We start from the raw sequence: 16,491 nt of genomic DNA on the forward strand, positions 1-16,491 counted from the left end.
TACCTATGACTCCAGCTCATGCACCAAATAGTAAGTACAGGGTTCCAATGTCTTTATGGTTTGTTGAAAAGAGTCAACGGTTGATGAGCATAAGTGGGGTGGGAAAAAAGTGGTAAAATGGCTGAGTAAGTATTAGGCTGTAAACCTAAAGATGGGGGTCTAGTCCTCCTTTTACCAGCCCCGAGGTGATTTTCATGTTGAATTGCAAATTCAAAGGAGCAGTTTTAGAGTTTCTGCCGGGGCTTCTCCCGCCTTTTTTTCCTGCGGCGGGAGAAGTGGGTCAAAGCCAGTCGATTAGGGTGCTTAGCTGTTAACTAAGTTTTTGTGGGTTTGAATCCCATTGATCTAGTAAGGGCTTAGCTTAATTAAAGTAGTTGATTTGCGTTCAATTGATGCAGAGTTGGTGTTTGCAGTCCTTATGTGTTTCAGAAATTAAGTGTTTTTACTTACGAAGGGCTTTGAAGGCTCTTGGTCTTGTTTAACCTAAATTTCTAGTGGGTGGCTAAGATTAGGGGAGAGATTGGTAGTAAAAGAGTAGAGGTGATGATGAGTGGGGGGATAAGGGGTATGGGTTTTGTATTTTCGAATTGTCATGTTATTTTTGTGTTGTTGGATGTGGGGAATAGTGTTAGGGAGGTAGTGTAGATTAGGCGTATGTAGAAGTATAGGTTAAGTAGAGTTATGATAGTTATAATGGAGGGGATAAGGAAGTTGTTGTTCATTGTGAGTTCTTGAATAGTAATTCATTTGGGTAGGAAGCTGGTTAGAGGGGGTAAGCCTCCTAGAGATATGAGAATAGGTGCTGTTAGTGGTGCTAGGTGGGTTGATTTGTTTCAGGTGCGGGATAGTATGAGAGTTGTGGTGCTTGAGTTTAGGTTAAGGGTCAGGAATATGGTAGTTGTTAGGATAATGTATGTAATTAAATAAAGAATTGTAATAGTTGGGTTGTATACTAGTGTCATTATTATTCAACCCATGTGTGTGATTGAAGAGTATCCTAGGATTTTGCGTAATTGTGTTTGGTTTAGACCCCCTCAACTGCCTACTGCGATGGACAGGGTAGAGAGGGTTAGGAGGATGTGGGTGTTGATTGATGGGTGAATTTGGTATATGATTGAGATGGGGGCCAGTTTTTGTCATGTAAGAAGGAGTAGGCCGGAAGTTAGGGGTGTTCCTTGGGTGACTTCTGGAACTCAGAAGTGAAAGGGGGCTATTCCCAGCTTTATAGCAAGGGCGGTTGTTATTATTAGGGATGGGGGTTGGTTAATGTGACTTGTTGTTGTTCAGCATCCTGATAACAGGCTGTTAGAGATGATTGCTATTATGAGAATTATAGATGCGGTGGACTGTATTAGGAAATATTTGATAGCAGCTTCTGTAGAGCGGAGGTTTGTTTTTTTTATTAGAACTGGGACGAAGGCTAGTATGTTTATTTCTAGGCCTGTTCAGGCGAGAAATCAGTGTGAGCTTAGTGTTGTGATAAGTGTGCCTGTAATTATTGTGGTGTAGATAATGAGTTGAGCTAATGGGTTAATTAGTACGGGAAGGATGTGACCAACATTTTCGGGGTATGGGCCCGATAGCTTGTTTAGCTGACCTTACTTTAGGATAGAGTGTATGGGGTAGCACGGAGAAGTTTGGATTCTCAGGGGTAGGTTCGATACCTACAGTCCTAGAAATAAGAGGGTTGAAGCCTCTATTATTTACTCTATCAAAGTAACTCTTTTGTCAGACATATTTCTAGGTTTGAGGGGGAATGCTGGAGATTGCGATGGGTACTGAGGTGAATCATATGAGTAGTGCTAGTGTGAGTGGGAGGAAACTTTTTCATAGTAGGTGTATAAGTTGGTCGTAACGGAATCGGGGGTATGCTGCTCGGATTCATAGGAATAGGGAAGTTAAGAATAGTGTTTTGATGGTGAAGCATGTTGTGAATAGCTCTGGTGAGTGGATGGTGTAGGATGTGCCTAGGAAAATTGTGGTTGTTAGGGCGTTTATTATGATGATGTTTATGTATTCGGCTATGAAGAACAGGGCGAATGGACCTGCAGCGTATTCAATGTTAAAGCCTGATACTAGTTCTGATTCGCCCTCTATAAGATCAAAGGGGGTTCGGTTTGTTTCTGCTAGTGTAGAAGTAAACCATATTATGGCTAGGGGTCATGATGGTAGGAGGAGTCATAGGTGTTCTTGCGTTGTAATAAGTGTATTAAGGTTAAATGAGCCGCTTATTAGTAGGACTGATAATAGGATAATAGTGAGGGTGCCTCGTATGAAATTGTTTGGGCGACAGCTCGTAGGGCTCCAATTAGGGCATAGTTTGAGTTTGATGCCCATCCTGATCATAGGATGGAGTAGACGATTAGGCTAAGTATGGCTAGGGTGAATAGGAGTCCTAGGTTGAAGTTGATTAGAGCGTTGGGTATGGGGAGGGGGGTTCATAGGAGAAGGGTAATGAAGAAGGCTAGAGCGGGTGCGATAATATAGAGGGTGGTGGTAGATGTTGAGGGTTTTAGGGGTTCTTTAGTGAAAAGTTTTATTGCAGCAGCGAAGGGTTGTAATAATCCATATGGACCTACAACATTGGGCCCCTTCCATAGTTGTATGTAGCCTAGTAATTTTCATTCAACGAGTGTGAGGAATGCTATGGCAGCTAATGTAGGTATAATTAGAAGTAAGAGGTTTGCTGTGGTCATGATGTTAAGAAGAGGAGTTGAACCTCTGGTTATAAAGTTTTAAGTTTTATGCAGTTACCGGGCCCTGCCATCTTAACAAACCCTGTTTTCGGGTGGAATGTGTGGTACTCTGCTAAATTGAGACTAGGTCATTTATGTAATGAAGGCACTTTATGAAGTGGGCCTTATTTCTCTTGTCCTTTCGTACAGGGAGAAATGTACAATAGATAGAAACCGACCTGGATTGCTCCGGTCTGAACTCAGATCATGTAGGACTTTAATCGTTGAACAAACGAACCCTTGATAGCTGCTGCACCATTAGGATGTCCTGATCTAACATCGAGGTCGTAAACTCTATTGTCGATATGGACTCTAGAATAGAACTGCGCTGTTATCCCTAGGGTAACTTGTTCCGTTGATCAAATTATTGGATCAATTATGAATGTTAGCTCGCTTTGACTTGTGTGGTCTTGGCATGTGTTGTTCGGAGGTTTTGTTGTGCTCCGAGGTCGCCCCAACCAAAATTTTTAATGCAGGTGTAATAGTTTAAAGGTCCGTAGGTTTGTGTGGTTTTTGATTGCATTAATAGATTAAAGCTCCATAGGGTCTTCTCGTCTTATTATCTTATGTCCGTCTCTTCACGGACAGGTCAATTTCACTGGTTAAAAGTAAGAGGCAGTTAAACCCTCGTGGTGCCTTTCATGCGAGTCCCTATTTAAAGAACAAGTGATTATGCTACCTTTGCACGGTCAGGGTACCGCGGCCGTTAAACGTGTGTCACTGGGCAGGCAGTGCCTCTAATACTAGTAATGCTAGAGGTGATGTTTTTGGTAAACAGGTGGGGTTTGAGTTTGCCGAGTTCCTTTTACTTTTTTTAACCTTTCCTTGAAGCATGCCTGTGTTGGGTTAACAGTGAAGGTAGCATGGGCTTGTTTGTGCTTGCTATGCCTGGCTGTTAAGTATCGGTGAGGCTTTCGGTCCGATTTAGGCTTATGCAGTGGAGAAAATATTCATGTTACTTATACTAGCATTATTGCTTCTATATGGTGATAGATTAATCCAATGTGGTGTGAGGAGTTCAGTTATGTGTTTGGTATTTTTGAGGTGGTTGGTGTTGAGCTTGACCACACAAGTCAAAGCGAGCTTTCTTAATTGATGGCTGCTTTTAAGCCAACTATGGTAATTGAGGGTTTTACTCTCTCCGTAAGGTTTTTTCCTAGTGTCTAAAGAGCTGTCCCTCTTTAGACTAGCAGTTAAGCTTACAGGGGGATTAGGTAGTTCTGCAGGTAAGCTTAAGGTTGAACTAAGATTCTGTCTTGGATAACCAGCTATCACCAGGCTCGGTAGGCTTGTCACCTCTACCCAGAAATCGTCCCACTATTTTGCCACATAGACGGGTGCGCTCTTTTAGCTGTTTTTGGGTAGCTCGTCTGGTTTCGGGGAATTTGGCTTGTAGTTCTCTTTGTGAAATTGTTTCTAGCTAATCCATTATGCGAAAGGTACAGGGGTTAATCCTTGCTGTTTTGTGCTTGGGTGGTTTTCTATCTTTCCCTTACGGTACTATATCTATAGCGCCAGATTAAAATTTCTATCGCCTATACTTTGTGTAGGTGAATGGTTTAGTGTGTCTTGGCTTGGTATTAGTGTTGGTTATGCTTAGGGCTAGTATTGGCTCAAGGCAATCAAATAGTATTGAGATTTTCTGGGTGTAAGCCAGGTGCTTTGTATTAAGCTATGCCTTGATTTATCCAAGTGCACCTTCCAGTACACTTACCATGTTACGACTTATCCCCTCTATATAAATATTAGGGCGTTTAGTTAAGATGTTCCTTAAATATATTTGAGGGGAGTGACGGGCGGTGTGTGCACGCTTTATGGCCTGGTTCAATTAAGCACTCTATTCTTAATTTACTGCTAAATCCTCCTTGGACTCTTAGATTTCATAAGAGTTTTCGTGGAATTTTCTGAGACAGAAAATGTAGCCCATTTTTTACCGTCTCATGGGCTACACCTTGACCTAACGTTTTTGCGGCGGAGCGGGGGGGGCGTTTGCGCTCACTTTGTGGCCTTCATCAGGGTTTGCTGAAGATGGCGGTATATAGGCTAAGCAAGAGAGGGTGGGGTGGATCGGGGTTTATCGATTATGGAACAGGCTCCTCTAGGGGGATGTAAAGCACCGTCAAGTCCTTTGAGTTTTAAGCTGTTGCTTGTAGTATTCTGGCGAGTAGTTTTGTTATCTAACTACTGAGGTTTAGGGCCAAGCATAGTAGGGTGTCTAATCCCAGTTTGGGTCCTGGCTATTGTGTGTTCAGAAGCTTTAAAGCCACTTTCGTAGTTTATTTTACATCAGCTAGGGTTTTACAGTTTAGATGGAGTTTAGCTTTATTGTGTCAGATCTTAAACACCCTCTACGCCGATCTCTATTAGCTAGGGTCAATCGTGTGACCGCGGTGGCTGGCACGAAATTAACCAACCCTAAATATAGCATAGCTTAGTTAAACTTTCGTTTATTGCTAAATATTTGTCACTGCTGTCTCCCGTGGGGGTGTGGCCAGGCAAAGCGTTTTGAGCTGCGTGTGCGTGCTTGATGCTTGCTCCTCTTGGTCATGATGATTTATAGGGCGTCTTCACCGGAGCGAGGATGCTTGCATGTGTAATCTTGCTAAGAGCCAATAGAAAGGCCAGGACCAAGCCTATTTGTTTATGGGGTGTGCAAACCCATCTAGGCATTTTCAGTGTCTTGCTTTGGGTGGGTTTAAGCTACATAAACGGAGGTGTCAGTACAATTGTGAGGTAATTTCTTTCGGGTTGTGTGGAGAGAGTTTGTTGTGGGTTGGTGTTAAGAGTGTTTAGTGAAGTAAATGCTTATTAATTGAGGGAATGGCAGTTGGAGTCGTGCACACCTAAAAGATGAAAATACAAGCTCTGATCGGACATATTAAGACTTTTGTTTTTGGGGTTTGGCAAGAGTGGGTTTTGGATGAAGGTCGGAGATGGGGGTGGGGGGGTTTGATGAGATATTACTGTGGTTTATGGCGCGGTTGGAGTGGTGTTGCTGAGATGATTATTGGTATGTCCTACAAGCATGAATTAAATAACACCTTGCTAAGGTTTGCGTGGAACTAGAATATTGAACGTAGGTGCGATCAACAACTGCATGTACTAGGAATCAAAGACAGGCGCATACAGGACGGGATGTGGTGGGAGTCAGCATTCTGCGATGGGGTTGCGTGCGGACCAGAGATAAAAGATACCAAATGCATGGAGAGCTCCCGTGACTGGTTAATAGGGTGATAGACCCGTGATCCATCGAGATGTCTTATTTAAGGGGAACGTGTGGGCGATCTTGATTGTTATGGCCCTGAGGTAAGAACCAGATGCCGGATACAGCTCAAGTATAGCTACCCCCACGAGTTATGGGCCTGGAGCGAGGAGAGTAGCACTCTTGTGCGGGATATTGATTTCACGGAGGATGGTGAACAAGGGATTCCTAAGTGAGGGGGGTCATCCGTGGTGAGGAGGATTATTTAATAGATATGTGCTATGTCCGATGAACGACTTAATGTACTATGAACGATCAACATAAGCTGGTTCAGTTGATATCCGTAGGGTGGACAGGCTGATTTGGAGAAGTCATGTTATGTTCTACTGTTGAAGTTTTCACTAGAGTCCCTGCTTGTAAGCATGCTTTCCGAGAATGTTGGGTTGATATGTAATAATATGTGTTATGTACAGTTAAGCATATATAGTACTATATAATATACATGCTGACTAGCAGTAATGCACGAATTACATAGTGGTATTATAAGTGAGTTAGTACTAGAGTTATATTGTGAAGGTCATGCAGCATAAGAGTGCAGAAAGTAGTTTAAGTTAGAATGCCAGCTTTGGGTGTTGGCGGTGGAGTTAGATGCTTTCTTTCTGATTGCCCTAGGAAGAATGTTTCATTTCTGGTTTACAAGGCCAGTGTATTAATTTATACTACGAGGGCAGGCTCATTTGAGTAGGTTGTTTTCGATTAGGGAGGCCAGTGGTATTAGGATTAGAATTGTGATAAAGTATATTATGGATGCTATTTGGCCGATAGTGATGAGGGGTTGGATTATTGGTTCGCTTCCAATTCAGGTGAGGGTCAACAGGATCGTGACTAGGAGTCAGAATAAGAACTGGCTGAGTGGGCGGAATATTATGCTTTGTTGTTTGGATTTGTGAAGTATAGGGACGACTGCTAGGATGAAGATTGATAGGAAGAGTGCTAATACGCCTCCCAGTTTATTGGGGACAGATTGCAGGATTGTGTATGCAAATAGGAAGTACCATTCTGGCTTAATATGTGGGGGGGTATTTAGTGGGTCGGCTGGAATATAGTTATTTGGGTCGTTTAGGAGGTTAGGTGAGAATAGTGTTAGTATTGCTAGGATGAAGAGAAGGAGGACTAGGCCTAGGATGTCTTTGACTGTATAGTAGGGGTGAAAGGCGATTTTGTCCGAGTCGGAGGAGATTCCGCAGGGGTTGTTTGATCCTGTTTCGTGTAGGAATAGTAAGTGTACGGTTGTGAGGGCGACGATGATGAAAGGTAGGATAAAGTGTAGGGTGAAGAATCGTGTGAGAGTGGGGCTATCAATGGCGTATCCACCTCAAATTCATTGAACGAGATTAGTTCCGACATATGGGATTGCCGATAGTAAGTTTGTGATTACTGTTGCCCCCCAGAATGATATTTGGCCCCATAGGAGGACATAGCCCATGAAAGCTGTTGTTATGGTTATAAGAAGGAGTATAATGCCAATGTTTCAGGTTTCTAGGAGGAGATATGAGCCATAGTAGAGGCCTCGGCCCATGTGTAGGAAAAGGCAGATGAAGAGTATAGAGGCACCATTGGCGTGGAGGTAGCGAGTGGTTCAGCCGTAGTTTACATCTCGGGTAATATGTGCAATTGAGGAGAAGGCAGAGGAGGTGTCTGGTGAGTAGTGTATTGCTAAGAATAAGCCTGTGATGATTTGTAAAATTAGGCAGGCTGTAAGAAGTGAGCCGAAATTTCATCATATGGAAAGGTTAGGTGGGGTGGGTAAATCAATGAGGGAACGACTAATTATTTTTATGATTGGGTTGGATTTGCGTATTGGAATCATTAGTGCTTTTATAGTTGAAGTACAACGATGGTTTTTCATATCATTAGTTATGGTTGGAGTCCATATGGAAGCAATGACATATATTTTGTTTACATTGAGTGTATTATTAGTTATGGGATTTGTGGGTTTTTCTTCCAAGCCTTCTCCTGTTTATGGGGGTTTAGCGTTAATTGTTAGTGGTGTGGTTGGTTGTGTGATCATTTTAAATTGTGGGGGGGCTTATATGGGTTTAATAATGTTTTTGGTTTATCTAGGGGGTATGATAGTTGTTTTTGGTTATACTACAGCAATGGCTATTGAAGAGTATCCTGAGACATGAGGTTCGGGATTTGAGGTTCTAGGGGGTCTTTTAGTAGGGTTGATGATGGAGGTGGTGTTAGTTTTATGGGTTTTAAGTTTGGATGAGGCAGTAGTAGTGGTGGTTAGTCTTAGTGATACTGGTGATTGGGTGATTTTTGAGGGGGAGGGATCAGGACTAATTCGAGGTGATTCTATTGGTGCGGGTGCCTTGTATGATTATGGGCCTTGATTAGTGGTAGTTGCTGGTTGAACACTATTTGTTGGTGTGTACGTTGTGATTGAGATTGCTCAGGGTAATAGATTATATTACTAGGAATAGGGCTAGGCTAAGGGGGATGAGGAAGGAGAGGGAGTAGAGTTTGATTATGCCTTTTTGGGTGGTTACAGTTATGGAAGCAGTGATATGTGCTTGTGAGATTATTTTAGGTATAGATTTCTCTAGTCATGTCGAGTCTAATAGAAGGAGGGCTAAGTTTTGGCTTATAAGTAGATTTTGATAGGGGATTGTGCGGTGAATTGTGGTGGGAAAATATCCTAGTATGTTGGAAAATTTGAACGTTTGTGATGGGTTTTTTATTTTTAGTTTATTTGTTATAAGGGTGAGGTCCAGGGCTGCCAGGAAGCCTAGAGCAGTTGCGCATAGGGCTGAGAGTTTTAAGTAGAATGATTGCCATTCTAACTGGTGTGAGATGGTATCTGATTGTGGTTTTGATTTGCATTCCTCTGATGGTGAGTGATGATGAGCATTTTTTCATGTGTCTGTTGGCTGTATGAATGTCTTTTGAGAAGTGTCTGTTCATATCCTTTGCCCACTTTTTGATGGGGTTGTTTGTTTTTTTTTCTTGTAAATTTGATTGAGTTCTTTATAGGTTCTGGATATTAGCCCTTTGTCAGATGAGTAGATTACAAAATTTTCTCCCATTTTGTAGGTTGCCTATTCACTCTGATGGTAGTTTCTTTGGCTGTGCAGAAACTCTTCAGTTTAATTAGATCCCATTTGTCAATTTTGGCTTTTGTTGCCATTGCTTTTGGTGTTTTAGACATGAAGTCCTTGCCCATGCCTATGTCCTGAATGGTATTACCTAGGTTTTCTTCTAGGGTTTTTATGATTTTAGGTCTAACATTTAAGTCTCTAATCCATCTTGAATTAATTTTCATATAAGGAGTAAGGCAAGGATTCAGTTTCAGCTTTCTACTTATGGCTAGCCAATTTTCCCAGCACCATTTATTAAAAAGGGAATCCTTTCCCCATTTCTTGTTTCTCTCAGGTTTGTCAAAGATCAGATGGTTGTAGATGTGCGGTATTATTTCTGAGGGCTCTGTTCTGTTCCATTGGTCTATATCTCTGTTTTGGTACCAGTACCATGCTGTTTTGGTTACTGTAGCCTTGTAGTATAGTTTGAAGTCAGGTAGCGTGATGCCTCCAGCTTTGTTCTTTTGACTTAGGATTGTCTTGGCAATGCGGGCTCTTTTTTGGTTCCATATGAACTTTAAAGCAGTTTTTTCCAATTCTGTGAATAAAGTCATTGGTAGCTTGATGGGGATGGCATTGAATCTATAAATTACCTTGGGCAGTATGGCCATTTTCACAATATTGGTTCTTCCTATCCATGAGCATGGTATGTTCTTCCATTTGTTTGTTTCCTCTTTTATTTCACTGAGCAGTGGTTTGTAGTTCTCCTTGAAGAGGTCCTTTACATCCCTTGTCAGTTGGATTCCTAGTATTTTATTCTCTTTGAAGTAATTGTGAATGGAAGTTCATTCATGATTTGGCTCTCTGTTTGTCTGTTACTGGTGTATAAGAATGCTTGTGATTTTTGCACATTAATTTTGTATCCTGAGACTTTGCTGAAGTTGTTTATCAGCTTAAGGAGATTTTGGGCTGAGACGATGGGGTTTTCTAAGTATACAATCATGTCATCTGCACACAGGGACAATTTGACTTCTTCTTTTCCTAACCGAATACCCTTTATTTCTTTCTCTTGCCTGATTGCCCTAGCCAGAACTTCCAACACTATGTTGAATAGGAGTGGTGAGAGAGGGCATCCCTGTCTTGTACCAGTTTTCAAAGGGAATGCTTCCAGTTTTTGCCCATTCAGTATGATATTGGCTCTCGGTTTGTCATAAATAGCTCTTATTATTTTGAGATACGTTCCATCAGTACCGAATTTATTGAGAGTTTTTAGCATGAGGGGCTGTTGAATTTTGTCAAAGGCCTTTTCTGCATCTATTGAGATAATCATGTGGTTTTTGTCTTTGGTTCTGTTTATTTGCTGGATTACGTTTATTGATTTGCATATGTTGAAGCAGTCTTACATCCCAGGGATAAAGCCCACTTGATCATGGTGGATAAGCTTTTTGATGTGCTGCTGGATTTGCTTTGCCAGTATTTTATTGAGGATTTTTGCATCAATGTTCATCAGGTATATTGGCCTAAAATTCTCTTTTTTGGTTGTATCTCTGTCAGGCTTAGGTATCAGGATGATGCTGGCCTCGTAAAATGAGTTAGGGAGGATTCCCTCTTTTCCTATTGATTGGAATAGTTTCAGAAGGAATGGTACCAACTCCTCCTAGTACCTCTGGTAGAATTCTGCTGTGAACCTGTCTGGTCCTGGACTTTTTTTGGTTGGTAGGCTATTAATTATTGCCTCAATTTCAGAGCCTGCTATTGGTCTATTCAGGGATTCAACTTCTTCCTGGTTTAGTCTTTGGAGAGTGTAAGTGTCCAGGAAATTATCCATTTCTTCTAGGTTTTCGACTTTATTTTCACAGAGGTGTTTATAGTATTCTCTGATAGTAGTTTGTATTTCTGTGGGGTTGGTGGTGATAGCTCCTTTCTCATTTTTTATTGCGTCTATTTGATTCTTCTCTCTTTTCTTCTTTTTTAGTCTTGCTAGCGGTCTATAAATTTTGTTGATCTTTTCAAAAAACCAGCCCCTGGATTCATTGATTTTTTGGAGGGTTTTTTGTGACTCTATCTCCTTCAGTTCTGCTCTGATCTTAGTAATTTCTTGCCTTCTGCTAGCTTGTGAATGTGTTTGCTCTTGCTTCTCTAGATCTTTTAATTGTGATCTTAGGGTGTCAATTTTAGATCTTTCCTGCTTTCTCTTGTGGGCATTTAGCGCTATACATTTCCCTCTACACACTGCTTTAAATGTGTCCCAGAGATTCTGGTGGGTTGTATCTTTGTTCTCATTGATTTCAAAGAACATCTTTATTTCTGCCTTCATTTCGTTATGTACCCAGTAGTCATTGAGGAGCAGGTTGTTCAGTTTCCATGTAGTTGAGCGGTTTTGATTGAGTTTCTTAGTCCTGAGTTCTAGTTTGATTGCACTGTGGTCTGAGAAAGAGTTTGTTACAATTTATGTTCTTTGACATTTGCTAAGGAGTGCTTTACTTCCAATTATGTGGTCAGTTTCAGAATAAGTGCGATGTGGTGCTGAGAAAAATGTATATTCTGTTGATTTGGGGTGGAGAGTTCTGTAGATGTCTTTTAGGTCTGCTTGGTGCAGAGTTGAGTTCAATTCCTGGATATCCTTGTTAACTTTCTGTCTCATTGATCTGTCTAATGTTGACAGTGGGGTGTTAAAGTCTCCCATTATTATTGTATTGGAGTCTAAGTCTCTTTGTAAGTCTCTAAGGACTTGCTTTATGAATCTAGGTGCTCCTGTATTGAGTGCATATATATTTAGGATAGTTAGCCCTTCCTGATGAATTGATCCCTTTACCATTATGTAATGGCCTTGTCTCTTTTGATCTTCGATAGTTTAAAGTCTGTTTTTTCAGAGACTAGGATTGCAACCCCTGCTTTTTTTTGTTTTCCGTTTGCTTGGTAGATCTTCCTCCATCCCTTTATTTTGAGCCTATGTGTGTCTCTGCATGCGAGATGGGTCTCCTGAATACAGCAAACTGATGTGTCTTGACTCTTTATCCGATTTGCCAGTCTGTGTCTTTTAATTGGACCATTTAGTCCATTTACATTTAAGGTTAAGATTGTTATGTGTGAACTTGATCCTGTCATGATATTAGCTGGTTATTTTGCTCTCTAGTTGATGCAGTTTCTTCCTAGCATCAATGGACTTTATATTTTGACATGTTTTTGCAATGGCTGGTACCTGTTGTTCCTTTCCATGTTTAATGCTTCCTTCAGGATCTCTTGTAGGGCGGGCCCTGGTGGTGACAAAATCTCTAAGCATTTGCTTGTCTGTAAAGGATTTTATTTCTCCTTCACTTATGAAACTTAGTTTGGCTGGATATGAAATTCTGGGTTTAAAATTCTTTTCTTTAAGAATGTTGAATATTGGCCCCCACTCTCTTCTGGCTTGGACAGTTTCTGCCAAGAGATCTGCTGTTAGTCTGATGGGCTTCCCTTTGTGTGTAACCCGACCTTTCTCTCTGGCTGCCCTTAACATTTTTTCCTTCATTTCAACTTTGGTGAATCTGACAATTATGTGTCTTGGATTTGCTCTTCTCGATGAGTATCTTTGTGGCGTTCTCTGTATTTCCTGAATTTGAATGTTGGTGTGCCTTACTAGGTTGGGGAAGTTCTCCTGGATGATATCCTGCAGAGTGTCTTCCAACTTGGTTCCATTTTCCCCGTCACTTTCAGGCACACCAATCAGACATAGACTTGGTCTTTTCACATAATCCCATATTTCTTGGGGGCTTTGTTCATTTCTTTTTATTCTTTTTTCCCTACACTTCTCTTCTCACTTCATTTCATTCATTTGATCTTCAATCACTGATACTCTTTCTTCCAGTTGATCGAGTTGGTTAGTAAAGCTTGTGCATTTGTCACGTAGTTCTCGTGTTATGGTTTTCATCTCTATCAGTTCTTTTAAGGTCTTCTCTGCACAGATTATTCTAGTTATCCATTCGTCCATTCTTTTTTCAAGGTTTCTAGTTTCTTTTTTTTTTTGAGACGGAGTCTGGCTCTGTCGCCCGGGCTGGAGTGCAGTGGCCGGATCTCAGCTCACTGCAAGCTCCGCCCCCCAGGTTTACGCCATTCTCCTGCCTCAGCCTCCCGAGTAGCTGGGACTACAGGTGCCCGCCGCCTCGCCCGGCTAGTTTTTTGTATTTTTTAGTAGAGACGGGGTTTCACCGTGTTCGCCAGGATGGTCTCGATCTCCTGACCTAGTGATCCGCCCGTCTCGGCCTCCCAAAGTGCTGGGATTACAGGCTTGAGCCACCGCGCCCGGCCGGTTTCTAGTTTCTTTGCACTGGTTACATAGTTCCTCCTTTAGGTCTGAGAAGTTTGATCGACTGAAGCCTTCTTCTCTCAACTCTTCAAAGTCATTCTCCATCCAGCTTTGTTCCGTTGCTGGCGATGAGCTGCGTTCCTTTGGAGGGGGAGATGCGCTCTGACTTTTTGAATTTCCAGCTTTTCTGCACTGCTTTTTCCCCATCTTTGTGGTTTTATCTGCCTTTGGTCTTTGATGATGGTGACGTACTGATGGGGTTTTGGTGTGGGTGTCCTTTCTGTTTGTTAGTTTTCCTTCTAACAGTCAGGACCCTTAGCTGTAGGTCTGTTGGAGTTTGCTTGAGGTCCACTCCAGACACTGTTTGCCTGGGTATCAGCAGCGGAGGCTGCAGAAGATAGAATATTGCTGAACAGCGAGTGTTGCTGTCTGATTCTTGCTCTGGAAGCTTCGTCTTAGGGGTATACCCCACCATGTGAGGTGTGAGGTGTCGGTCTGCACCTAGTGGGGGATGTCTCCCAGTTAGGCTACTCAGGGGTCAGGGACCCACTTGAGCAGGCAGTCTGTCCATTCTCAGATCTCAACCTCCATGCTGGGAGATCCACTGCTCTCTTCAAAGCTGTCAGACAGGGGCATTTACTTCTGCCGAGGTTTCTGCTGCTTTTTGTTTAGCTATGCCCTGTCCCCAGAGAAGGAGTCTACAGAGGCAGGCTGGCCTCCTTGAGCTGTGGTGGGCTCCACCCAATTCGAGCTTCCTGGTGACTTTGTTTACCTACTTAAGCCTCAGCAATGGTGGGCGCCCCTCCCCCAACCTTGCTGCCACCTTGCAGTTAGATCTCAGACTACTGTGCTAGCAATGAGGGAGGCTCCTTTGGCATGGGACCCTCTGGGCCAGGTGTGGGATATAATCTCCTGGTGTGCCGTTTGCTAAGACTCGTGGTAGAGCGCAGTATTAGGGTGGGAGTTACCTGATTTTCCAGGTGTTGTGTGTCTCAATTTCCTTTGGCTAGGAAAAGGAATTCCCTTCCCTCTTGCGCTTCCCAGGTGAGGCGATGCCTCGCCCTCCTTCAGCTCTCACTGGTTGAGCTGCACCCATGGACCAGCGCCAACTGTCCGACATGCCCCAGTGAGATGAACCCAGTACCTCAATGCAGAAATCACCCATCTTCTGTGTCACTCATGCTGGGAGCTGGAGGCTGGAGCTGTTCCTATTCGGCCATCTTTGCTATTTGGCTTTTAAAGCTCTGTGCATTTTAACTTAGATGGAAAATATATACAATTTTAGAAAGAAAAATGACAATATATGTATATTTGAGATATGGAGGCAAACATTCTGAACACTAAAAAGAGAAAAGCTTGAGAGTGGTTTCTTTTGGGGAGCAGGACAGGAGTTGATTTTCACTGTAAGTATTACTAAGCCATTTGATTTTATAGAGTTGTGAGGACATTACCTTGAGACAAATTTTAAATAAAAAATAAATAAAGGAAAGTCCAGGAAGGAATTCAGGCATGAGGACATTTGAGAGCTTTGCATTTTAGCTCTGTTGCTTGTAGTTTCCCAATTTTAAAAATCTTTAACATCTTCCATACCAAGGGGTGAGCAGTAAATGAGAGAACACATTTGGAAGCTCTTGGTAGACTGAAAATAACCAAGAGAGGTTCCCTTCTTTCCTCTTACAGATAAAACCAGGGCCTTGGTTTTCAATAGTATAAACTCAATCTTTGAAAAACCCACCTCTTTCCCTAGACTCACAAGGGTGCTTCCATGACATCTTGGATATAAAAGGAATACTTAGTGTACATGTGAATAATTAAGTCATTTTTTAAATGCCCTATGTGAAATAAGAAATGACCTCTGTGTAATTCAACTAGTCTTGCAATGAGACCCTTTCTCCAACAATAAAGTGCAATAAATAATTTACTCACATGACTTTTCTCAAGCTTTAATGATTTTTGAATAAGTCCCCGATTCTATTTTTATTTAACAGTAATTAGAACCAATCCACTCATTGTGGAATGCCATCAGAGCTGGGCTGTGGTGAATGGGTTAGGAGTAGGGAATTGAGCAATCAATCCCCACAGCTCTTGGGGTAGGCAGCCCTCCTGGATCAGTAGGCTCTGGACAAGAGCAACCAAATTGTTTTACCAAGTGTTGTACAATTATGATTCTCTTTGGTTGCCATATCACAAAAAAGGTTGGGAAGCACTGCCTTGAACAGTTGCCATAAAAATCCCTTATAAGGACTGATAGTCTCATAGTCATTTAGGTAAAGTCTTGTTCATTTGTTTACTTACAAAATGTGTAAGAACATTTGCATATCTTTAAATGAGTTTTTGATGTTTCCAAATCCAAATGGAAACATGTAACATTAGGTTTGTGAATGAGTTTGAATAAAGTTCAACTACAAGTAACTTAATAGAGACCCCAGTATAGTAGTTGAAACAATTTATATCATTATTCTTTCCTGTAAAAAGAACTCAGGAGAAAGCCAGCCCAAGGGTAGCATGGTGGCCTCATTGTCTTCAGGGATCCTGGTTCCTTTCAGCTTTTGCTCTTACATGGCCGAGGTAATCTTCTTAGCAGGAAGCTAAGCCTCCTCCTCAGGCAGCTGGAAGCCAGTGTGTCCTCACCCCAAAGACAGGATGGAGCAGAAGGATGGAGCAGCAGGATGGAGCAACAGGATGGAGAAGAACAGTGCACCCTTTTCCGGGGAAAATTCCCAGAAATCACCATTCTATATCCATTTGGGTCTCCCTAATCACATGACCACACAAAGCTGTAAGCATGGATGCAAAATGTGTTCTTTTAGCGGGATAGTGCTATGTCCAGCTTAAAATAGCAGTACTATTAGTTTGAGAGAGAAGAGGGAAAAAGGATATTTAGTAGGCACCCATGTCTTTACATGTTTTAGTAACTGCCATGTAATTTACTTCAAACAAAAACAATCTGTCCATTAGTCATTTTATATACACTGCTAGAAAGGTTAACATAAGCATTAAGGAAGACCAATTAGCAAATTCATGGTTTGGAGTCCCGATTACATATTTTTGTTGGATTTAATAAGTAGTGATTTAGGCACTGTGGATAGAGGATAAAAACTCAGATTCTGAAGCTGACTGCCTGGCTTCCATTTATTAGCTGTGTGACCTTGGGAAAGTTGCCTGAATGCTCTGTTCCTTGGTTTT

General features: G+C 41.9%; 1 protein-coding gene and 1 non-coding gene across 3 annotated transcripts in view; one reads left to right on the forward strand and one right to left on the reverse strand.

Moving 5' to 3' along the window:
* Nucleotides 1-16,491, forward strand: part of NAB1 (NGFI-A binding protein 1) — a 179,573-nt gene that overhangs the window by 40,551 nt on the left and 122,531 nt on the right. The window lies entirely within an intron of this gene.
* LOC144333592 (18S ribosomal RNA) lies at nucleotides 4,417-5,373 on the reverse strand. Its single transcript, XR_013402349.1, has one exon. It is a non-coding gene; the product is annotated as an 18S ribosomal RNA (ribosomal RNA).

The sequence above is a fragment of the Macaca mulatta genome, chromosome 12 (assembly GCF_049350105.2).
Source record: "Macaca mulatta isolate MMU2019108-1 chromosome 12, T2T-MMU8v2.0, whole genome shotgun sequence".
In the NCBI taxonomy this organism is placed as follows: domain Eukaryota; kingdom Metazoa; phylum Chordata; class Mammalia; order Primates; family Cercopithecidae; genus Macaca; species Macaca mulatta.